This window comes from Pongo abelii, chromosome 1 (assembly GCF_028885655.2).
Source record: "Pongo abelii isolate AG06213 chromosome 1, NHGRI_mPonAbe1-v2.0_pri, whole genome shotgun sequence".
NCBI classification, from domain to species: domain Eukaryota; kingdom Metazoa; phylum Chordata; class Mammalia; order Primates; family Hominidae; genus Pongo; species Pongo abelii.
In genome coordinates this window covers 30,439,185-30,461,389 of record NC_071985.2, presented here as the reverse complement: position 1 = coordinate 30,461,389, position 22,205 = coordinate 30,439,185, and the positions used below count along the sequence as shown (strand labels likewise).

The 22,205-nt window shown below is 37.8% G+C and overlaps 1 long non-coding RNA gene across 1 annotated transcript in view; it reads right to left on the bottom strand.

Moving 5' to 3' along the window:
* The window catches only part of LOC129047939 (uncharacterized), a 215,800-nt gene that overhangs the window by 6,195 nt on the left and 187,400 nt on the right, over nt 1-22,205 (bottom strand). Inside the window, exon 5 of the long non-coding RNA XR_008509856.2 lies at nt 7,016-7,071. This is a non-coding gene — a long non-coding RNA (uncharacterized LOC129047939). The remainder of the gene's footprint in view (nt 1-7,015; nt 7,072-22,205) is intronic.

Here is a 22,205-nt window from a genome sequence, read left to right as displayed (position 1 = left end):
TAGCAAAGTAGATGCTGAATAAATATTTATTGACTAAATGAATTGTAATATAGCTACTTAGAATAACCATAATTATTTATTACAAATAATATTGCAATACAACATTTGCCTGTATATCATCTTGATGATATTGTGAGCCTCTTATAAAAGATTCCTGTTTTATTCATTTTAGATTCTTTTTTACTATGGCAATTCTTTCTGCTCTCTCATAACTAGTATGTATTCAACCAGTTTTTTCTACATAAATAAATATAGAAATTATTATTTATTCTTCCTGTATCCATCGACTTTACTTAAAGGAAGGTAAGGCCATTACAAAGGAGACTTTTTTAAAAGCCTATCAAAAAGTTTAAGGAAAAAAAGTAAGTTGTGCTGCTCCAAGTTAAGCAAAAATAATTCTGCCATTTTTCAGAAAGAAAAAGAAAAACAAAGAAAACTTTTGAGATCATTTTCTAGATATAATGTGGATAAAAATTGTGACAAGAAGAAATATTCAAGAATGTGACCACTAAACAGAGCCTTGTTGGAAACTGTTTTGATTTTTATCCTTGGACATATCTCGAGAGGTCAGTAGTCTACAAGGTGACCAGAGATGGCATTTCCTCCCTGCCAATGCTTGGTACATTCACTTTGCCTCAAATGTGGCAAACATCTCAGATTTATTCCTTGATGTCTCAATTTTAGCATGAACTCCTGAGGCCTTTTGAGTTACAAGTTGACAAGCATGAAGATTAAGCAATATCTGTTTTAAAAAAGAAAAACATAGACTTCATCATACTAAAACTCCTTTTAATGTTATGCCCTAGCAGGACTTTTTGATGTAGTACCACCCCTTGTCAAAATAATATTGGAGTCCAATTTATCCCTTTCTTTATCATGATTAATGAAAATACCATATAGGTTGATGGAATGATAATTAAACATTTGACTGGAACTTGTGCCTGTGGGTCCATTCAAAATGAAGAAATATTGAGTGTCTACTATGCATACAGCCAGAACCAGATATCGCTGGTCCCTCATTGTTTGTACTCTAGCTGGAGACACAGACATTGAAGCAGGGAATTTCAGTGTCATGTGGTATTAGTCTAAGGTATACATGTGGTGCCACAATAGCTCTTAGAAGGAGTATCTCATCCAGATATGATCAGGGAGATCTTTGTACAGCTGCATATCAAATGCCATAAAAGCAATCTTAATCTTATTTTAGTTTTTCTGGAAGAGTCTGTATCTTCAGAATAGCTAATATTTAAGCATTGTCATCACACTTGCTGATTTTTGTTTGTTTAAAATATTCATTCTTGCTTGCATCAATATATCCTATGTTGAATTTATACTGTCACTCACATAACAAAGCCATCTCTGGGCTCCAGATTATGAGAGTTCCGTGCTGCTAAAAACATATCTGTTAAGACCAGTTTTATCCTTTAATAACTAAATTTTAGTGTATGAGGACCAAGATTGATCTACTTTAATCTCCAGAGTAATTATGATACCAAGCATCTGGTGCATCACAATTTTTGAACTGGTAAAGTCTGAATTTATGTGATGAATTAAATTTGACATAGATAAACAACCAATGTTCATAGTGCAGATTTTGTAAAGCCTAGGTAAACACATAAGAAAAGGGAGGTCACATCTAGTTGATGCCAACTTCTGATATGACAAGTCTAGAGAAAATATTGGCTATTGGATGCAAAAAAACACTGACTACCAAAATTACGTGGCCCACTAGTATTGAGCATTCCCTCTATTGTGGTTCAACAGGGCAATTACAGTAATTTACCATATATATTGGCTTAGATGTCTTTCTTCACTGCTAGACTGAGAGCTCCTTGCGAATTAGGATCAAGTCTTTATGTCTTAATGCCTAATAGAGTAACACAACTTTGGTACATAATTCAGGTTTAATCAACATCATATATTTAATTGGTTGGTTCAACAATTAAAACCACTAAACATTATGCAAATGTGAATAGCTGAGTGAAGACAGCTATCTTTGATTTGTACACTCTTTGTATCCAGAGCACCTAAAACATTTAATATGCTTCTATTGAATGAATGAGTATGGTCACTCATCTATATATGGAAAAGACATGGTCTTTACGATAAAACTCTATTGATAGAGTGAGCATCTTGTAGCTATCTTCAAGATGCTCAGGACTGCAGGCGGTACTTACGAAGACTGCTTGATTCATATGTTCATATCTTGGTTAGAGAAGAACAGAGGCCTGGCGTAGTGGGTGGCACTTGTAATCCCAACAATTTGGGAGGCCAAGGTAGGAGGATCACTTGAGGCCAGGAGTTCAAGAACAGCCTGAGCAACATAGTGAGAACTCCTCTTTCCAAAAAAGGAAAGAAACTCCCCCATTCCCTCAGTTTTAGATATTAGGTGAGCATGGTGGTGCAAATCTATAGTCCCAGCTACTCGGGGGTCTGAGGTGGGAGGATCACTTGAGCCTAGAAGGTCGAGGTTACAGAGAGCCGTGATCATGCCACTACTCTCTAGCCTGGGTGACACAGCGAGGCTCTGTCCCATAACAAAAAGAGAATGAAAGCTTCTTTTCTTTTCTGGGTATTCCCTTTGCTTGCTCACTCTGGTGGTGAGGAATGATCTTCAGTAATAAGCAGTGAAAAGCATATCTTGCATGAGCAGAAGAATAAGAAATAGATTTTTTTCCAGACTCCAAATCAATTTTGCTTATTTATTCCAACCATAGTTTACTTATTTATGATGGAATTTTATTTGTATGTCAAGATCTATCCTGCCAGGAATAGAGCTATGTAAGAAAGAAAGAAAAAAAAATCCCAACCACCACAACACTGGCAAAAAAAACACATTTTCACAGGTTAGCAATAAAGCAAAATATTTTTCATTCTTGCCCCAAATTTTTGGCACAACCAAGGGACAATTTTCTTGAGTAAAAGGGAAGAGCAAAGAAGAAAATGGCAATATGAGAGTGGACTGATCTTAAACATTGGAAAGGGATGAATATTGCTAGATGCTGCTCAGAGGCCTGATTGCTTGCTTTCTGTATCTGCTTTTTCTTTTTCACTGAAAGGCATATTTTTCTATCCATCAAGTTTTATAGTTTTCTGCCAACTATTTCGCTGGAATAAGCTTTCCCTTTAATTTAACAGTGCACATATTACTCTACTGTACCCACAAAAACTTATTCTGAGATAGTGCTTATAAAATGCATGTCTTCAAGACTCAAGATAAACAGAAATATAGTATATGCAATTTGGAACCAAGTAGCTCTCATTTATTTATTAGCAAGTACGTTGGTGGCATAGTCGTTTCACCAGAAGTTCATATTCAATGAATTAAACATCTCCAGGTTCTGACAACCACATAAACTAAGGGTTACTGAGAAACATAAAATGTCACTGATTTTTCTGGCTCATTGGATCTTCTGTATGGCTTTACCCATTAGCTGGGGCTCTAAAAAGTATTCATCTTCATTTTCCCATCATTGCCAGACCCATGGATTTTGTGGCATTTGCCATAGCACACACAAAAAAATGAAGGTTTTAAGGGGATTTAAAAGAGAGAAAAATTCTTAATCATGCTTTCATAACTTTTGGTGAACAGTTGGTTTAAATTTCCAAATAACTCCTTTCAAAAGGATAATATCAAAGCACATGAAAAAATAAAAGTCTAAATAAAGCACAATAAATTATTTCACAGCTAAGGTATTAAATTTCAAAGAGAGAAGAGAGTACACATAAGGATATTAGAGTGGACCATATTGGATCTTTGGGAATTGCTGTCAGATATTGATGAAAAAACAGAGAGACTGTAGGAGATCAGATAAAATAAAGAAATGATTACATTTGGAAGAACAATGTGAAATACGTGGCCAACAGAGATTTCAAATGTAAGCTAATAGCAATCCACGAAAGAACAAAGTTGGAGCAAGTCCCACATCTCTAACCACATTTACAATCATTCAGTATCTGTAAAAATTTTTATGTAGCATGTTTCCTCATTTCAAAATTTGCAAAATACATATTTAATAGGTTTAGCATGTCAGTCAGTAATTTTGTCCACAGGCAGTGAAAAGGATTTGTGTTTTTCAAAAACGAATTGGGTTTTGGTGATGCTACCCTTTCGGTCTGCCCCAGCCAGCTGCAATCACGGCAGCTTCACCGCCCAGAGATACTGTAAACAATGGTGTTCTGTGTATTTCACTATCCACACTGGTGAGAAAACACATCTTAGCCTTTCATCTCCTTTCTTCTAAGTTTCACACCCCCTTAACCTGGAGCAGAGAGAGTCCATGTTCAAACTGCTTGCTTTCTTCCTTTCATTACCAATCACCAAAGAGAACATGATGTGAGAAAGGTTCCCAAAACATGTTTTCCTGTCTGATAGGAACACTTTAAACAGTATATTCTAAATGACCAAAGATTACTCAAACTGAAACAAAATTTGGTAAGAAAAATTTAAAAGCCAGCTGAGAGAGTAAGTGAGAAGTTGAGCTGGGTCAGCCAGTTCACAGTCAAGGTTGTCGGGTACACCTGGTACTGAAAGACCCCTTTGCAATCTCCTTTTATTAAGGTAACTTGAAGTGGTCACAGCACGAGTAGCAGTCTGGTTTATTTCAATCATACAGATGTCACTTCATGACATGACGCAAGACTTTCAAATGGCCTCAGTTGTATTCTCTACTTTGTTCCTGTCTATAGTTGTCTGTACTTGCCTAGGGGAGCAATTAAAAAAACTGAGAGACAGAAAAAGATAGTAGATGTCAAAGGCATGCTAGCGGGGAATCCTGAATCGATTAATTAATACCATAGATCCTATCCTTTTTATATCTTAGGATCTATTACAGCAGAGATTTGCTTTCAGGTTGGGGCATGAGCACCTCAATTAGTAGCTGCTTTCACATTGGAAACCTTTCCTATCTTTGTGGGCAATGTCAATTTACAAGGAAATTTGTAGGGGAAAACTTCTCAGAGCGCCCCAAACTCCATTCTCATTCATGAGCTCTAAAGTGGTTTGATTTCACAACTTTATTTGGTGGTGTGTACACAGGGGATCAGAAAGGTTTTCTACCCAGCTCATTCATCTGACATCTGTAACAGCTCTGTATTTCTATGTATGTGATTCTCTATTCCAGAGATATATAACAGAACACTATGCCTTGCAGCTGAATTACAAAAAGAATTCAACATATTTGGTATTCCATGGAGAGTTCTCTTAGTGGAGATAGTTCAGGAAGGGGTTTATTTTCTTAATTTGCTTTCTCAGGTATAAAATCTTCCCAATTTCACTGGAAGCAGAAAACATATCTAACAGTAGTCCTGCATTATTAGAGAATTCACATCTGTTGGTACTTTCGAACAATATCCCTGGGACAGATTTTTGAACTTGTTTCAATCTTGATTACAGTCTACACAATGAATAAAACATATTTCTATACAATGGCAAATCCTAAGTGGAAATAATATTGTTTTAGTTTGGGAAAAATGATTTTTTCAAGTAAAGCTATCCACTTGGTATTGTGAGGGGAAAAATGATACTAGAGAGAATTAATTTCTTCCTCATAACAAGTTACATTTTCATCTGAAATGACTTAGGTGGCATAATGGTAAAGATATGAGCAAAATAATTTTTAGTTACAATTTCTTGCAGTTCTATAATGGCTTGATGTCACAGCTCATTGGGCGTTTTTCTTCCCCATGTCTTTCATCGTATTTTAGTTTCTAAGGAATGTAATAAATTTAGTATTGTAGTTAAATGAAGATGCTCTGAAGTTAGACAGCCTGGGTTTCAGTCCTTGAGTAATCCTTTAGCAACTTGTATGAACTTAGCAAGTCACTCAACTTTCTTGAGCCTCAGTTTACTCATCTATAAAATTGTGACAATATTTCTGGCATAAAATCAATCTAAAATGGAGATAATACATCCAAAGTGTTTTACTCACTGCCAATGATAAGGTAATTGCATTATATTTATGGTTATATTGGCAACTTTTTAAATGTTTTTATAATAAGAGAGTGATTTTTCTGCTGCCTTTAGTAATCACGCTAAGAAAACCTATAAAACTTTGTAAAATGTGGATACCCCTTTCTTCTTCCCCTCAGGACAAGACCCTTAGCTTTCCAGCACATGGTTGCTGCTCATAAACTCTTCAAATCTAAGTTTATTATCACGAAACTATTATTGTAATAAGTCAAATTCCAAAGAAAAACAATGTCAGTAGATTTCACTAAATATATTATCAAACAATATAAAACATAGGCCTAACCAAACAAGTGTCCTCAGTCTCTGAAGAAATGCCTGTAGGTTGACCCGTAAAGTTAATTTCATATCAGTGACTCCTCTAAGAAAAATAAAAATAGAGAAACAGCATCCCTGCTGCTTACTTTTGATGAACCTCATGGGATGGAGATGTTTTCAGCTGTAAGAGGTTTTTCAAGTGCGTGTTTCTAGTTGGTTTCTTATGATTAAATTGTATGGTTTTATTCACTTTGAGGATGTGATAGATGAAAATATTCAGCTTTCATAAGCTCATAGGTATCAGTTATCTATTGCTATGAAAAAAAAACTACCCCAAAACTTAATGACTTAAAGTAGTAACCATTTTATTTGCTCATATTTGGGCTGAGCTCAGCTGGGAAGTTCTTCTGCTTATATCGTGTAGGGTCACTTCTAAAGCTGCAGTTAGCAGTTATCCAGTGGCTAAATTGGGGCTTTATGGGCTAACTTGGCTTCAAAGATGTCTCTAGAGTTGTGGTCACTATCAGCTGGGCCACATGTCTCCAAGAGAATAGTCTGGATGGGTAGCCAGTTTCCAAGAGTGCAGAAGCAAAAGCTGCAAGGCCTCTTGAGACTTAGGATCACATCCCATCACTTCTGCTGCATTCTATTGGTCAATGAAAGTCAGCTGGATAAGCCCAGAGGCATGCATACTTAGAGGAGAATTATAGTAGCTATGTTGCAAATAATCTACTATACCACATAAAAACTTTATAAAAATAAATCATGTCATGTATAATTTCTACTTACCATCCTGATTCTTTTTGATGACTTTTTCTTTTAAACTATATACTGTATGACAGGTGCTAGAGATACAAAAGAAAAAAGATACAGCTCTTACTCTAGGGAATTTTATGTCTGATAGAAAAGATAACAAAGAAATAGACTTCCTAGATGGTTAGTGGCTCAATGACCATCTGATGTGGTTAGTTGTGTTCAGCTGAACTGCTGAATCTGGTGAGGCATTCCAGAAATGTGTGTCATTCATCACAAAATGGACTGAGCAAGAAAGTTTATGTGTGTTGTTTGCAAACCCAACCCCATTGCAACAAAATAAGAGAATCAAGCAAGTCAAGATACATTTCTTGCTGAAACTGTATCAGTGACAATTTCATCACACTTGAATGACAGCACAGTTTTTAGGTCCCTTTTTAGAAGCAGATTAGGGTAGTAGTTAAGAGCTTGGCTGTCTAAAAAATAGCCTAGTGTCTCAGTATCCTCACTGTAAAATAAAGGCTTTATAATCTAACTCACTTACTTATACTTTAGAACAGAGAACAAAATGCAAAGTATGTAAAAATCATCTTCTTCAGATATAAAAGCATTATTTTATAACTAATGAAAAATATAAACCCTCTTCAGAAATGTTTGAGTGAAGATTCAGAATTTGAATGTACTCATGTACCCAGAGTTTCTCACTTTTACCTCCTAATATTCAAGAATCTTGAAAAAACAAATGAGACAGTTGTAGAGATAGTATGCTGATTCAAATTAGGAATCCATTTTCTCTACCTGAAACTTGATTCACTGAACACAATACAAAGCAAAAAGTGTGTATTTGTTATGTATGTATTTACTACTGATGATAGCAAATGACTCTTGATTCTCTTTCTTTCTGATAGAAACTGTTTTCTTATAGTGGACATTTTTTAAATTCCTAACTCTCCAAGAGGTATTGAGCATGGAAGAAAGATATCCATTTGATGTGCCCTACAGTGCAGCTCTGTCAGTCCAGAGATAGGCACCAAAATTTGTGACATCAGAATAAAGGTAATATTTCAGTGTTTTCAGCAAAGATATGCCAAGAGCCTTGTATTTAGGGATATATTTCCAATTTAAGAAATTAGTTTTTATCTATTCAAAAGTTATGATGTAGCACCAATTAACTAATGAAACACCTCTCTTCATTTATGGACACTACCAGCCGATGGCAGAAAATTCTTGTAGCTCACAATGCCTGACTCTAGGTTGTGATTTTTGGACTTTAGTTGGTTATGTCATCACTTGAGCATTATTTAAATATGTTTCTCCTTTTAATTCAATTTCCTGTTTTGTTTTCTCAAAACCATAAATCATCTCTTAAGAAATTTTACAAAATGCATATTGTTCTCCCATGAGACCTGTGCTGCTCCTCAGCTGGGCATCGCCTGCCAAAGGACATGTTTTTTGAAAAGTTTTCCTTTTACTGGTTTTGCATAATGGTTGCAGCAATTCTCAAGTAATGAAAAAAGAATGAAGAATGCATGTCCTTTCCAGTACATAGCCACAATGTTAATGTTAAGGCGAAGCAAAACAAAACAAAACAAAAACCCACCCTAAAAGTGGTCTTGGACACCCAGCCCTCCTCTCAGCTCCCTTATTTGGATTCAAGATATTTCCTATCTTTTCTCCTCTTTTTCAAAATAAACTATTTATGCTCAAAGAATATCTGTCATCTAGGACATCTGTGATAATGTTCTTGTGGTCTGGGTTGGACCCTTGCTCCACTACCAACTAGTACAAAATTAATGGGGGACATGACTTAACCTTTCTGGGCTTATATTTGTCTCATTCATAAACTAGGAATAATGGAGTTTACTTCACTATATTGTTTTGAAGATTAAGTAAGAGAAGGCATATAACAGTGCCTCACACACTGTGAACTGAAGCTACATATATTAATATATCTATTGTCTAATATAAGAATAAAAACACCATTCTCTGCACCCATTGCATAGTTAATAGGCAATGTATATGAATAACACTGAGTCTTAACTCATTTTGGTATCTACTGTGGCACATAAGAGACACTAATTATTGTCTGCAGAATTTTTTACTGTCAACACATATAACACTGTACATAGCAGCAGCCTATTGTATAAGTCAGTAAACTACAGCCTGTGGGCCAAATTTGGACTACTGTCTATTTTTATAAGTAAAGTTTTATTATGACAGAGCCATGCCCTTTTATTTAAGCATTGTTTATGCTGTTTTGTGCTACAATGAAGAGTTCAGTATTTTCAACAGAGACCCTTTTATTGCCCACAAGGCCAAAAATAGTTACTATCTGGTCTTGGCCCTTCACAGAAAAATTTGCCATACTTTGACCTACAAAATTGAGTTACCTATTTACTCTTGCCTCGGGACAGGGTTTCCTGAAGAACTCCTTAGTTCAGGTGTTATGGACTTCTTTCAGGAGTATGTTTTAATGTGATTACTCCATTTTCCCCCAGAAGATATTGGTGTACTGCTTTTTTTAAAAAAAAGAAGAAAAAGAAACTGATTTCATTAAAAATGAAAAAGAATGGGTGCTTATGAGGTACAGAGACACGTTGCTAGCCACAGTGGGAACTTTGAACAGATCAGCAAAGGATACTATAATGGAGGCAATGAACCAGGGGCTCTTGTCTCAGCCCCTCCACGCTGACTTTCAGTATACTGACAGCAGTGTTGTCACCACAAGCTGATGAATGAATACTACAGCTTTTGTTTTCATCTCCAGCCTTTCCCTGGGTCTGTGTGTCTACTTTAGCCTCATGAATAATCCTACCACTTACAGATACTGGACAACAATGTGACAAAAACAGACTGATTCATGGAAACATGGATTAGAGACTAGTTCCATTACTCATTCGACACCATGGCTAACATCCTTGCTTTTGCAGAATAGTATATACATGTGCCCCTAATTCTCCACGGTCACACTTTAGGTGCTGTAGCACATTGCGCAGCTGCGATTTGCTGACCCTAAGGGGAGCTAAAGTAATTAATAATTGACTTGAGGTTCTCTCTTCTCTACCTGGCAGCTACTTACACTGTACTTACTGCACAAAAGAGGCCAAATTGGCATGGCTTTCGACTATCTCTGCAAAATCCATTTGGATCTATTTCTACAACTGTGATCTACTATCAACCTGGGGGGCAAAGGAGAAATCAGCCCCAGGAGCGTGGAAACCACTATACTTAAAACTATATCCTTTGCTTATTTATTTCAAGTAAAAGGCCACACAGACACAGAAAATTAGGAGGCTCATGAAATAAGATTTAAGTTCCATTCTGGTTCAGTGTCCTCCCTGATGTTCAATCCTAGAGGCTATACCTCCCACTCTTGAAGAATTTCCAAACCTTCCAGGCCCAGGAGAGTTTTCCATGTTGAAAGATTGCAGGATGGGACCCCATAACAATCCCCCAAAAGTTCAGGCTGAAATTACATGCAGGCCAAGTCTGCATGGTGCAGCCCTCTGTAATTGTTGGGTCTCTTCCAGAAGGCTCTCAACACATGGGACTCCGATGAAGTTCAGCATGTGGAAAGGGCTGAAGCTTGAAGCCTGTGTATTTGTAATGGAAACACAGCAGTGACCCCATGATCCAGGTCTGTATCTGTGCTGCCATAAAATGTGTTTCTCCAAACAGAGCAGCAGGAGTGCCAGTGAGGGGTGGGAGCAGGGAGGTTCTGGAAAGACTCCCTCAGGTAGGGAGGTAGCAGGGCCTCCTAATAAAAAACCATGCACTTAGGGAGTGCTATGTAGTTTGCAAAGTACTCTCACATTTAAGATTCTCAGGATAAGCCTCTGAAGTGAGTAATACAGGCATTCTTTTCCTTTTTCAACACGTGAAGCAACTGAAACAGAAAAGCAAGATGACTTTCTCAAGGTTTATTAGAGACTTTGCCAGAATCAGATCTAACATCCTTTGACACACAGCTCAATATTGATCTATGTTCCTGTGTGACTACCTAAACTGGGATAAATATTCTAACACACTATGAAAAATGAGCAACTATCATTAGAACAGAGAATTTATCATGAATCAGGTTCACCTCTAATACTGTTAGGCTTTGTGTCTTCACCCAAATCTCATCTTGAATGGCAATTCCCATAATCCCCAGGTGTTGAAGGAAAAACCTAGTGGGAGGTGATTGGATAATGGGGGCGATATCCCCCATGCTGTTCTTGTGATAGTGAGTGAGTTCTCATGAGATCTGATGGTTGTATAAGTGTTTGACACTTTTCCTTTGCTCATTCCTCTCTCCTGCTGCCATGTGAAGATGGTGCCTGCTTTCCCTTCCTCCATGATTTTAAGTTTCCTGAGACCTCCCTAGCCATGAGAAACCATGAGTCAATTAAACCTCTTTCCTTTATAAATTACCTGGTCTTGTGTAGTATCTTTATAGCAATGTGAAATTGTACTTATACAGAAAATTGGTACTGAAGTAGTGGGGCACTGCTATAAAGATACTTGAAAATGTGGAAGCAACTTTGGAACTGGGTAATGGGCAGATGTTGCAACAGTTTGGAGGGCTCAGAAGAAGACAGGAAGATGTGGGAAAGTTTGGAACTTCCTAGAGACTTGTTTGAATGGTTTTGACCACAATGCCAATAGTGACGTGGACAATGAAGTACAGGCTAAGGTGGTATCACACAGAAATAAAGAACTTATTGGCAACTGGAGCAAAGGTCCCTCTTGATATACTTTAGCAAGGAGTCTAGTGGCATTTTGCCCCTGCCCTAGAGATCTGTGGAAGTTTAAACTTGAGAAGATGATCTGAAAATGGAACTTCTGTTTACAAGAGAAGCAGAGCATAAACGTTTGGAAAACTTGTATGCTGACAATGTGATAGAAAAGAAAAACCAATTTTCTGGGGAGAAATTCAAGCCAGCTGCAGAAATTTGCATGAGTAATGAGGAGCCAAATGTTAATCATCAAGACAATGGGGAAAATGTCTCCAGGGAATGTCAGAGAGCTTGGTGGTAGCCCCTCCCATCACAGGCCCAGAGGCCTCGGAGGACTAATGGTTTTGTGGGCCAGGCCCAGGGACCCTGCTGCTATGTACAGCCTCTGGACTTGGTGCCCTGTGTCCCAGCCATGGCTAAAGGAGTCAAGCTACAGATTGGACCATTGCTTCAGAGGGTGCAAGCCCCAAGCTTTGATGACGTCCACATGGTATTGGGCCTGTGGGTACATAGAAGTCAAGAATTGAGGTTTGAGAACCTCTGCCTAGATTTCAGATGTATGGAAATGCCTGGATGTCCAGACAGAGGTGTGCTACAGGGGCAGAGCCCTCATGGAGAACCTCTGCTAGGGCAGTACAGAAGGGAAATGTGGGGTTGGAACCTCCACACAGAGTCCCCACTGGGGCACTGCCTAATGGACCTGTGAGAAGAGGGCCACTATCCTCCAGACCCCAGAATGGTAGATCTACCGACAGGTTGCACCATGCACCTGGAAAACCACAGGCACTCAATGCTAGCCTGTGAAGAAGCTGTCCAAGGCTGTGGGAGCCCAGCCATTGCATCAGTGTGCCCCAGATGTGAGACATAGACTCAAAGGAGATCATTTTGGAGTTTGAAGATTTAATGACTACCATGCTGGGTTTTGGACTTATATGAAGCCTATAGCCCCTTTGTTTTGGCCAATGTCTCCATTTGGAATAAGAGCATTACCCAGTGCTGATACCCCCATTTTATCTTGCAAGTAACTAGCTTGCTTTTGATTTTACAAGCTCAAAGGAAGAAGGGACTTGCTTTGTCTCAGAAAAGACTGTGGACTTGGACTTTGGATTAATGCTGGGATGAATTAAGACTTAGGGGGACTGCAGGGAAGGCATGATTGATTTTGAAATGTAAAAGGGACATGAGATTTTGGAGGGGCCTGGGGCAGAATGATATAGTTAGGCTTTGTGTTCCCACCCAAATCACATCTTGAATTGTAATCCCCGTAATCCCTGGGTGTTGAAGAAAGAACCTGATTGGAGGTGATTGGATCACGGGGTCAGTTTCTCCCATGCTGTCCTTATGATAGTGAGTGAGTTCTCAGGAGATCTGATGGTTTTATAAGTGTTTGGCAAGTTCCTCCTTCACTCATTCTTCTTTCTCCTAGTGCCTTGTGAAGAAGGTGGCTGCTTCCCTTTCTGCCATGATTGAAAGTTTCCTGAGGCCTCCCCAGCCTTGCAGAACTGTGAGTCAATTAAACGTCTTCCCTCTATAAATTACTCAGTCTCGGATAGTATCTTTATACCAGTGTGATATTGGACTGATACACCCTTCCCACCCAAACCCAAACCTCAAACAGAGAAAATAAGTTTGGAGATGCAGATGCATTGCATTGTTTTTAAAACTGAGGATCAGCACCCACTAAGAGACCATGATATACTCTGATGACAGAGTGAGAGGAGTACAGATAATACTTGTCATTCTCAAGGATTATATTAATAAATACCTTGAGAACATAAAGCTTCTTTCAGGAAATACAATCTAGTATAATTAAATGTTTTAAATGGTCCCTTCAAACCTTGTGTGGGAATGATTTCATCTTTACTGATGAGTCTGGAGCAGAGCTAATTAGGCACTGCTAACCAGAAGTTCTGCCATAGCCATCAGTCAGGGTTCAAAAAGCTGTGAGTTGCCTAAGAGGACTCACACACTTCCATTAAGACATCAGTGAACAGGATAAAGTTTACACTAAAAGTGAAGCCCAAGAGAAAGGTTATTTGGTTAGAGACACAGATGTGGCTCTTCCTGGCACAACACACCTGCAGAGTCTTTCCATCAGTCATGCAAGAAAGTTCCTTGTAACTGAGTTCATCAAATGTGCAGCACGTCTTACTGCCAGCTCCTCCCACTGCTCCCAGGCAGCCTGTACCTCACAGTTGTGCTTGGTGCCTCACCCACCTGTCTCCAATTTCTCTCTACCCCATCAACCTCCCCCAAAATATTAAAGACAAAATTGTAGTAATGCAGAATATCTTCTTTCCATGAAGATTTACCTAGTGTTTTTGGACTATATGGCCCTAAAAAACAAAGTCTATCCAAATCTCAAGCAGAAGGCATGTGACAGGAGTCAAGCATCAAAGAAATGCATCCCAAATTAATGGACTTCAGTAACCAGACCCTGGTTCCAGCTTAGCTAGATGTTTCTACTAGTCTTAGGAGCACTGCCTCCACAGATACTTGCATTAATTATGGTGCTCCATGCATCTCCCTTAGAAACCAAAAATATAAACATTTTTAATTGTCTTTCTTTGTGTACATTTTAATATGAGTAGAGCACCAATTCATGTAATACTCACTAAAAATAAATGTCAACTCTTCCAGTCTCTCAATATAAAAGCACATCACAGGCAAAATAAAACCAAATTTGTACTACATTCAGGAGAAACTCCTGTTTTGTTTTGTTTTGCTTTTAATTACATGTTGAGGAAAACAGGGGCCTAAATGGTACCACTAGTTTTTTAATGATAATTTAATTTCTTCAAAGTATCTGTCTTCTATGGAAGAGTATCCCAAATTGTTCATCAGAGCCATGGTTCATCCAGCTCAAGATCCTGGCATAGGAACTTCATGGAGGAATATGGAGGCTGTTCTCCATGTTGCCACTTTTCAATTGTATGCCATATATATTAATAAAAGGCATCAAAGACCCTGCCACTCTGTACAATTGTATAGGTTGTGCCCTGCATAAGAGGGATAGGCTGAAGACTATCTTGAGGCTGAAATATGTCCTACACTCAGGAATTCACCTGGCACTCACCTGGAAGAAGAGCACCTTTTTGTTTTGTTAGATCAAAGGAGCTGTATGAGCTTGCTGAGGCCTGGCCCACCTCTGAGTAAACTCACCTTTGAGCACAATGAAATCAGGGAAGCTTATAAAACAATTAATAAATTTATTGTGAAGCACCTCCTTTGGGGAAAGGGTCATAATGACATTATAAGAGAATCAGAGTTAAAGAGACTTTAGCTAATGATTTAACAAGCAAAGCTTATGAGCTTTACCATTTTTATCACAGATGGCATTAAGTGGCCGTTACCTTCTGTGTAAGAATAGTAGCTTTTACTTTGTGGTGGCACTGAAAATTATTACTGGATCAATATCTGCAGATTTCCTTCCTACAAATTTCTCCAAAAAGAAGAGTTGTAGGTTTCTATGTCATAATTTATGCTTTTTTTGTCACACTGAGTTCTGGCTAACAAAAAGATTCTCCAGGTAGTCAGTGAGTGGCAGAATGGAAAGTTGACTCTCTGGCACCTAGTCTCAAAGGAACAGGGATAGAGCAAATATAGGGGGCTATTTGAAAAAGAACAACTGTGATAGCTACTTTGAGCTATCACTATGAGTATGGAATTTCTGGGAAAGAGAAAACTATTTGGAGTATTTATAGGAAGTTTTTCTCATATTGCACGGAGTACAACCCCTGGCTTACACCCTTTTAAACTATAGGAAAAAAATCAACATTATTTTTTAAGGCTTTTTTGAAGTAACTCCATGCAAGGAGGAAGTCATGCAGGATCCCAGTAACAATAAGCAGAGTTATTCTTCTTTAGCATTTGGGACCAATAAGATCTTCCAGTACTGAATGCTCATCATAATGACATTTGCAGATTAGCAAGCTTGAAATTTTTAAAAATAAAGCCACAAAAAATTTGACAAGCATTAGAGAAAGGCTTTCTAAGTATAAAGCAAAAACCATTCAGGAAAACATTCATATATTTGAGAAAAAAATTAAAATTCTCAATATATTAAAAACACTATAAATAAGAAACCAGGATGCAATATTTGCAACATACATGGTAGACAAAGAGTTACTATCTGATACATAAAAAAAGTTCTTTTACATAAACAGGAAAAAGAGGAATTCTTTAATTGAAAAATAGGCAAAGAATACAAAGAGGCAAATTACAAAAGGAAAATAAACATAGGAGTTTAAATTCAACTGTACCAGTATCACACAATAAGTTCCATTCTTGGCTATCAAATTGGCGAAGGTTAACAACTGAAATGAATTCCCTGTGATGGAAGATTATGGGAAAGCAGACACTCTTCTACTCTGCTGGTTCATCAGTATTTCTGTGTAGAGGATACAACAGTAAATGAGAAAGACAGACCCAGCCCCCATGGAACTCAAGGTCTGTGGGGAAAGCATCACAAACACAGATAGAAATAAAATAGTCAGGGTGGATTTTGGGTGTAGCTGTCAGGTAGAACCCACATTCATTACCCAACTCTTCATCTGAACTCTGTGGTGTAGACATGGGTTAGAAAGGCCAGAATCCAGTCTTTTGGAATGCCTGTGGCATACAAGGTATGTTTCCATCGTAGGCTTCTCATTAAAACCATCCCACAGGTGGGGCCAGAATCAGGATTAGGGAATGGAAGAGCACATTTTCTCTTTCTCAGCATTGAAAATAAAGAAACAAACAAGCATAAAACTACTCCCACTTTTTGTTAAGAAGAGGAAACTGTAAATATTTATAATATAATATGAAGATTAACCTGACGTGTTGGATGTTTTTAATTCCATGATCTCAAGCCAATTTTTCTCTTTAAAAATGGCCTTCCTGCCATTTAAAGTAGTTTTAAACTGTCTACATCTTAACCCATTTACTCTAATTCTGGACTATATTCTAAAAAGTAATAATTAAAGAGAAGCTCAAAGTTTTATGTTTCTCTCAGTATTGTTTGTAATAGAAAAATAAAAATTAGAATACTCTACAACAACCTGAAAACTATTTAATAAAAGATTACTAGAAATAGTTAATATTTTTGTTTGCTAAGATTTTTTCATGAAGAAAAGTGCTCTGAGCATATTTTACATAAATAAATAGTTTTACATAAACAAAATAGCTCTGAGCATATTTTACATAAATAAATAAAAAAATAGTATGTTTACTACATCCAAATAGTTTTAAAATATATATAATGATGAGAAAGACCAAATGCATGCATTAAAATGTTAATAGTCATTTCCCTGGGTGGGGAAAATGCAAATATTTTGGCTTATATTTTGAAATGTTCTATACTTTCTAAATGTTCTACAGAAATAATTGGGGAGGAAATGTATAATCCTCTCAAATTTTACTTTTTTGGAGTTATGCATGTCATTTAATTTCTCAAAATGATGAGGTACATAAATGATTATAATTTTTCTTTTTATAACCATGAATCATCAGGAATTCATGGTTAAAGTTTTACTCTTTAATTTTAGTCTCTTGGTAGAAAAGTACAACCTGACTCCAGTGGTATCTGTTATTTTCATTTAGGAAAGATAAAAGAGTACTATTACATCCCAGAACTGTGAGAAACTATCCACATTTCAGTGTTTAAGTGAGTTATTCCCAGGGGTGGTTTTGTGATGCCCCATCCTGTTATTTCCAATGACTATTTCTGATGTTATTTCATATTTCTCAAAGGATTATCACAATCTGTGAACCATCTTTGCCTCACCCACTCTTCAATCTTTCATATGTAATCTGTTGAAAGTTCTCCTTGATGCTTCTTTCCAAACCGATATGGTTATTTTGAATATTTTTTGGAACGTTTAAACTACATTTTAAAATTTAATTCTTTCTAATGGCAAAATCAATTTCTAATCAACGTGGAAAAGTTAGAAAACACAGGCGAATCAAAAAAGAAAATATGTCCCATAATCCCACAGCCCAGAAGGATGACTCTAAATCACATGGTGTATCTATGCCTTTCCTCATGCATAAATTTTCACTACACATCACACACACAAACATGCATATTTTCACCAAATAGGATTATATTACCTATACATTTTGTCTTTTCACTTAGCAATATATAGTGAACATTTTTCCAAGTCAACAAAAATGTATCTATAATATCATTTTGAAGTGTAAAATGTATTCAACTGTGTAATGTTTATCATTTATTTAATTCTCTAATAATAAACATTTTAATTTTCTATTTTTTAAATGTTTTTAATCATTATTGTCATAAAATGCACTGCAATGAACAATCTTGTAGTTAAATTTGCATGTCATCTAGCTTGAGCTACATTTTTTTGTATATATTTTGGATGCTAACAAAGTCATCAAAGTATATTCACAATTCTCTCCTCTACATGTGATGTACAATATAAATCAGTATTTCTTTCTTTTTTAGGCAGAGTTTCACTCATGTTGCCCAGGCAATGGCGTGATCTTGACTCACCACAACCTCTGCCTCCCGGGTTCAAGTGATTCTCCTGCCTTAGCCTCTCGAGTAGCTGAGATTACAGGCATGCGCCACCACGTCTGGCTAATTTTGTATTTTTAGTGGAGACGGGGTTTCTCCATGTTGGTCAGGCTGGTCTCTAACTCCTGACCTCAGGTGATCCACCCACCTTGGCCTCCCAAAGTGCTGGGATTACAGGCGTGAGACACTGCACCCGGCCCAGTATTTCTTAAATTTAAAAAATATGTGAATCTCTTTTAAAGAAAACATTTCTGCAGACTTCAATTTATGTTTAATTTTTTTATCAAGTGCCTTCTTAATATTTAGTAACATAAAGTAGGTATAAATGATTAACGCTACAGCTCTGTACAACTATAAAACCAAAATGAATTTACAAAATAGGTAAAACTTCAGGACCAATGCAATTCAAACAAACAGTTATTTAATATGCCACCTGGTGTTGTTTTGCTAAAAGTGAATTGCTGCTTGTTAGAGTGATGGCCAAGTTTGCCTTCTACTAGGCAGACATGGAAGACTGTCTGTATCCTGCAATGGCTTTGTTTTCCTCAAGCTTTTTTCAGCTTGAAGTACTGAAAAACATTCTTTCCTACAAGCCACCTAAACATTGCTTAGCCTTCATTTTGCTGGTGTTCATCACTTGAGTACTGGCTGCCACTCACTCCCCAACCTCCATTAACCCAACAAAAAGGTAGCACAACTTAGCTTGGGTGCCAGCATCATCCTAAATATAAATGCAAATGTAGGCACTGAATTTACCAGGTTGTTCTTGGGTTTAAGGAGGTCATATAACCCAGGATATAGTTAATTATTTTTTAAAAAATAGCACAAAAACAAAATGTAAACTTTTAAAGTTTTGTAACAAACTCCCTGATGTTGTTTGGATCTGTGTCCCCACACATCTGTGTCTCATGTTGAATTGTAATCTTCAATGTTGGCAGTGGGGCCTGGTGGGAGGTAATTGGATCGTAGGGGGTGGATCCTTTATGAATGGTTTAGCACCATTCATTTGGTGCTGTCTTGTGATAGAGTTCTCATGAGATCTGGCTGTTTAAAAGTGTGTGGTGCCTCCCCGCTCTCTCTCTTCCTCCTGCTCCTGCCATGTAAGACGCCTGCTCCCGCTTTGCCTTACACCATTAGTAAAAGCTTGCTGAGGCCTCCCCAGAAGCAGATGCCACCATGCTTCCTGTACAGCCTGCAGAACCATGAGCCAATTAAACCTCTTGTCTTTGTAAATTACCCAGTCTCGGGCATTTCTGTATAGTAATGTGAGAACAGACTAATACACCCCCTAAACCCCCGTATGCCCTAGTGAAAAAGGCAAAGAAATTGTGTATCATTGATTCACAGCAGATTCCTTCAACCTTCCTGTGTGGAGGAGAAACTTTTTGTTTTGTTTTGTTTTTGAGACGGAGTCTCACTCTGTCGCCCAAGCTGGGGAGCAGTGGCGTGATCTCGGCTCACTGCAAGTTCCGCCTCCCAGGTTCACGCCATTCTCCTGCCTCAGCCTCCCGAGTAGCTGGGACTACAGGCGCCCACCACCACGCCTGGCTAATTTTTTGTATTTTTCAGTAGAAACTTTTGACTTTCCTCAAGAAAGAATATGTTTAGAGTACCAGAAAGATTTAGAAGGGGATTGCTCACAATCTTGAATATGTGAGGTGCTGTATAACATATATTTACATACATTGAAAGGCTTAGCCAAATTCTGGAGGCAATATTTCTTAGCAGTTGTTTGAACAACAGGCTTTGGAGCCAATCAGGTTTGGTATATAATCCAGATTCTGTTTCTCATTTATTTTCTTCTTTGGGGTATGTTACTTAAATTCTCCTACCTTCTCCTTTGTATTTCAAACTGTAACCTGAAACGTTCAGGTGTGTTGTAACAATCAAATGAGGTTTTATGGGTAAAGAAACTCTAACACTGCTTAGTACTTGTATAAAGTCTGAACTCCTTGATATGGCCCATAAGTCACTGTCTCTCTGATATCATCTCCTCCCATTCTTTTCGTAACTTATGGTCAAACTCATTCTACTATCAACATTTGGATCTTCTTCCTGCCTGGAGAACTTTACACCAGCTGCTACATCTGCCTGAGACATTCTTCTCCCAAAATTCACAAGATATACTCAATTATCACCCTTCAGTCTCTGCTCAGATATCACTTCTGCCTAAAATAAAATTGTCTCTGTCACTCACCCAGAATTCTTCCGTGCCCTAACTCTGCTTTATTTTTCTTTCCTGTAGATGTTATTGCTCCCTGAAATTATGCTATCTGTTTATTTGCTTGTCTGTCCTTTCTCTGTCTCCCCATTGAACGTTAAGTTTTTTGACATTAGCAACATTGTTTTGTTCCCTATCATATCTCCAGTGCCACAACTGTACTTTTCCAAAGTGAACACTCAACATTTGTTAGTTGAAAGTTTATCATCCCTGAAACAAAGCTTTGATATCAAGTTGCAAAAAATGTAAGTCTTTCATACAGACAATTATAAGATAAATTAACATCAATTACTAAACTCCTACCACATATTTAGCACTGTGGTAAGAGCTCTAAAGAATAGGAAAAACGTATGACAAGAAGTCCAAGCATGGAGCAATTGAGATGATATAAAATAAATGTAGTTTATTACCATATGCAAGACTCTAGACTTTTTCACTTAAATTACTGATAAAAGGAACTATGGAATATAGAGAACAAATGGAAAGAAGAAAAGCATTTAAAAAAACCCACAACCATGACACCTTGGTATCTTATTTTTATTGTTTTTTTTTTTCAGGTGTTTGTATTTATAAGAATAAACAGAAACTTTAACAAGTGATTCCATAATTTCAGTGGCTTAACTCTCAATAATTCACAGTCGAATGAGGGACTCTGTTCTACACAGTCATTCAGTGACAAAGTTTCCTTATATCTTGAAGCTCTGTCCTCTTCTATATGCTCAGATTCCTCTCCATTCAGCCAGTAGGTGAGTAAAGAAAGTGAGGACTGCACGTTCTATATAGGTCAGACATGGAACTGCTGTATGTCAGTACAGGCTCCAGAATATTCTACTTATTCTGGAACCCAGTCCTCAATACCTAAAGCAAGGAACCTGGAAACTACAATCTTGCTGTGTGACTAAGAAAAGGTTATCATGGATTTACTGAGCAAAACAGTCTCTACCACAGCGCTAAAAAAATAGATAGTTGTAATATTATTTAATAATATTATTTAGTAGAAATCATAGATCTGGAGATACATTCTGACTAACAGAGATGTTTCTGTTAGATTGGGAATAATTGCACCAAATCACCAGTTTATTTCAATAATAACTTAAAGAAATTACAATTGTTTTAGTTTAATTTTTATCCAGGTACCACTGTGAAAGCCATTACCACGCTATATACTTTCTTAAAATTCACTTTGGTGATCATTTAAAACATTTGTGGCTCTGAGGTACAAATTGTTATTACAACTTTTGTGATAATAGTGCATCATAGTTGGCGATAATCTTGTAGGTTAATCTATCACCTTTTATAATATTACTGTCATGGGATCCTTGGGGTGTTGCTTCGCCAACTGGAAACCTCTGTGGCTGGCAGTGCCTTCTGCCTGAGTATTGTTCACACCTGCTGGGCTCCTTCCACCCACTCAGCCCGGCAGGCTGCACGTGGCTTGTGCTACTGGCCCGGATCTCACACCTGCCAAGGGCTAGCAGGCACAAAGTGGTGAGGGGTGTGTGGGTAAGGCAGTGGAGGGTCCTGCCACTACACACAACCATGCACACCAGTGGCTGTGATGAGGTTGTCAGCTCCAGGTGCCAGCTCCATTCAAGGTTGTGGCTGGACCAGAAGTACTGCATGCAGCTTCTGCTGTGGGCACCCGCATCTGGATGAGGGGAATGCAGTGGCGCCTGGAAACTTGGAGATGCCAGGAACCACAAAGCCCCAAAGAGGGTGTCACAACTCTGGCTTGGAGAGCCCCTAAGGTCTAGGCTCCCCAAAGGG